This window comes from Typha angustifolia, chromosome 8 (genome assembly GCF_048772165.1).
Source record: "Typha angustifolia cultivar Huaian chromosome 8, ASM4877216v1, whole genome shotgun sequence".
Lineage (NCBI taxonomy): Eukaryota > Viridiplantae > Streptophyta > Magnoliopsida > Poales > Typhaceae > Typha > Typha angustifolia.
This window is the reverse complement of record NC_133246.1, coordinates 12942034-12946256: the sequence shown is the minus strand read 5'-3', so window position 1 is coordinate 12946256 and position 4223 is coordinate 12942034.

Here is a 4223-nt window from a genome sequence, read left to right as displayed (position 1 = left end):
CCGTAGGACGTTGCGTATCCACTCAGATTGACCCTTTGTTTAATCCGTACGAGAATAATGTTAAAGGCTTAGAATTTAATGTTGCACCTAATGACATATCTTTGGACTAATTTATTATCTAACATATATAAGTTTTATGCAGAGCTTTTATCAAACTATTTCTCCGCAAAGACTCATTTACCTGAATTATCTACCCCTCAACGAATTACTTAGCACATAAACAATGGCCTTGCCAATGTCTGATCTCTTTTAACTCCTGTTCACTTTTAATAACTTTTATTTTTAATTTTAAAATGTAACCCTTTATTTCAATATTCTATGATATAAATATTATTCATCAAAATTATATTTTATAATATACAATAACTAAATTACTAATTTACCCGTAATACCTATCCAATCAATTTAATTTATACCAAACCAAAAGTACTAACGTATTGGTTTATTAATATTATACTTTTAACATTATTACAGCATGTAAAAATTATTTCAATAATAATATAATTTATTTTTTCATATTTAATATTATTTTATTAGGAATTTTTAATATTTATATTGATATTTAAGTATAATAGATATTCAAAAATAATATTTAATAATAATAATTCTTTTTAAAATGCGCTTATTTTCATGAAATACTAAATTATTGACATTTATACTTTTTAGTTGAATTTTATTTATTTAATATGAAGGAAAATTATTATACATATATTTTATTATGTCCAACTAAATATTAATATTATGTAATTTCATAATATATACTGAATTTAATTATTATTATTATTATCATTATTATTATTATTATTATTATTATTATTATTATTACTATATGAGGTGCTATAATGTGTTATACGTGTTTGATAGAGATAATGAAACGAACTAGGTCAGATCAGGTCACATCAAAGAGAAATTAGGCTCAATTAATTGAGTCTAATTATTTTATTTGGTTATTTGGGTTAGTTAGAGTCTTAGTAGGTTAGAATTTTATTTAATTAGATAAATCCTAACCTACTAAGACTCTAACTAAATCAAATAATCAAATAAGATAATTAGACTCAATCCATTGAGCCTAATCTCCCTTTGATGTGATCCGATCTGATTCGGTTCGTATTAGATAAGAGAATAGTAACAAATTATAATAAGACAAAATGTATACTTAAATCAAAGGTAAATTAGTAATTGGGTTTGTGTGCGATATAAGAATGTAATTTTAATTTTAATAAATTTATAATTTGGAATAGAACTATTTTGATATTTAGTTGTTATTCTAAAATAAAAACTTATATTTTTAAATTAGAAAAAAAAATTCCAGAAATGATAGGGACAAAGTGAATGTAGTATGTCATTCAAGCCACTAAGAGCATGCCAAGAGTCTTTCCTTAATTATTACATAGCATGTCAATTAAGCCACTACGAGCATGCCACATCCTTTTAACAATCTCGATCATATACTGTTATCCGATAGGAAAGTCTTCTTATATATCCATATTTATTTGGTAAAGAACTGCGCCTCTTGAGCTAACGATAAACCACCCCAATCCAACGTCTAACTTAGTATTCCGTACGGTTGTGGCGACTCGTATCCGGCAAACAGTTTGGTTTTCTATTTGGATGTGACTAAGGTTATCTATTGGACCAGGAGTTGTGGGACCTTTTATTAATTGGTAGATAATGCCATTTTGGATAGTGCGAGCCCATAACCGAGAAAGGGGAAGTCCTTTTTACCAAACTATAGTGGATTAATTAGTTGTCTTCCATCTTAGCATGTGTGTGGTTCCATATCAAGAACAGTGCATTGCAACAGTCCCCACTAGTATCTTTAAAAGATTATATCTATTATATATCCTTTATCAGTTTACGAGAAGAACACTAACACTTCTTTCTCATTGAGATATCTTCATACACAAATTCTTTTGAGAAGGCATGTACATGAGACCATAGAGACATTTATTTATATATATATATATACAGTAATGGTGACAATCGATAGATCAGTATAATTGAATATAATCCACTTTGGACCAAGACAAAATAAGACTCAACTAGCTTGGATATCATATCAAAGAAAGATAAAGCTAGTCATCAGCAATAAGGTAACAGATTGAGTGCGGCCTCTACTGTCTGAATCTCCTGCAGTGGGCTGTGGGCGTACTTGACAGCCCCTGATTTGCTAGCTACTTAACTAAAATTAAAGCTGCATGGAAGAAGAAGAAAAAGAAAAAGAAATAGCTAGAGAAGTCTTCCTGCACTGCTACTAGACACTTCTACTGTAGTTAGTGATCGATGGGTGATCTTATCTATAAACACGGCGTGACCATAGATACATTTGGAGGCCATACAAGATGGATAAGAAGTGGCCGATAAATAAAGCAAATTCAAGGATACCATGATAACTTTCCGCTATGTTGGATTGGTCTGCATGGGGGAGTGCGGCGTTTGTTAGAAAGATAGGTACGCTGCCTAAACGACCTCCATTATACCATGTTCCAAAAGCTAATCCTAGCTGACTTATTAATAGCACTCACTACTATTGTTCTCTTTCCAACCTATATATAAAGGAAGGAAGGAAGGTTGATGAGTAACTAATCTACTCGTAAGAGTTGGAATAAAAAAAATGGGGGTCCGGATTGCGCTGTTACTCGTCCTTGTAGTAAGCTTAGGGGTGATGGTTTCCATGATGGAAGCTCGAGTGCAGCGATTCCATACTCATGGAGGTGATAAGCAGGTGTTGCTTCATGGGCAAAGCATTGGGTCTTTGGCACGTAAAAGAGGTGGTTGGCCTATGGATGATGCTGAGATGAAGAGAGATGTGCCTGGAGGACCGGATCCTCAGCACCATGGCGTCTCACCACCATCCTCATAGTTACTTTCAGAGAGGATGTAATGATATATATATATATATATATATATATAGAGAGAGAGAGAGAGAGAGAGAGAGAGAGAGAGAGAGAGAGAGAGAGATTTTGCAATAAGTAGTAGTGTGGAATAATGTTGAAACTAAATCGGTTTTTATGAACCTTTTGTTTCAGCAAGGTGTGTTTGCACGGTTATAATAAATGAGTATTTGATGGTGATTTTATATACTGATTTAAAACTTATTCAACACGGTGAAAAGAAGAAGAAGAAGATATGTCATAAGTGGTGCAATTAACTATTTGCAGAATTTAGTTGACGGGACCAATTGCGCACAACAGTCTTGCAGAAAGTCGCGAGTTGATGCAGGATTGAGAGGCCTGTTCAGGTCAACGTACGAATTTTATGACGTTTAGTTTCAATTTTTCAAGTCTCACATTAGTGAGTGTTAACAATTGCCAACCCCACAAATAGTCATATACAATGACACTGCCTCAGTACGCAGTATAGTTCAAACGGAACAAAGCTGATTAAATGTACACCATACAAGGCGATCTACTCTCTAGTTCAAGTCTCAGGTAGGGGGTGCTAATGGCCTTCGGGTCGGACTTAGATTCGGACTGAATTGAGAAATCCTAATTCAGGTGGTACCCTTGTTCGAGCTGATGGGTGAGGGAGAAGGTTGGAGGGTGGTGGGTGGTGGAGCGAGCTGAGAGCTGAGAGAGGTGGCGGCCCGACAGCGAGAGGGCAATGAGTAGGGTGGTCAAAATAATCGAGAAGTTCAAACTCGACTCAGTTCATGCTCCATTTAACCTCTGGCGTGATTAAGCCTTGAATTAGGCTTGGCATCTCCTCCTTCCTCTCCTCTCTTGCTCGACTCTAGGACTTCTATGGCAGCTTCGTTCTCTGTGTTCTTCGCTATTCTCATCCAACTCCTCCGAAGCAACCAGAGCTCATGGCTAAGTTATTCTTCGCGACCATGGCTCTGGTGCTCGTTCTCGCGGCTTCCCTCGTGCTTCGATCAGCGAGTGGGGAAGAAAGGGTAATGTGATTCGAGAAAAGAAAGGATGGAAGAAGACAAAGAAAAGAGAATAAAAAAAGAGGAGATTTTTGTTTTTGTTTTTCGTTTAGTTTCCAATTGGTCGTACAAATTCATCGCTGGTAGAGTCGGGGCGGTAGCTTCTCTAGACTATTTGGTTGGATAGGTCTTTCGTCCTTTGTGTGCAACTTTGTGAATAATCTGGGATTAATTGTGCTTCTGGACAATTTGGCAATTAACTCTCTGGCTGTTACCACGAATAGTTTAATTGTTATTGAGTTTGCTGGTTTCTTTGTGTGCTTGAATTGAATCATTATTTGATTTGCCCTAT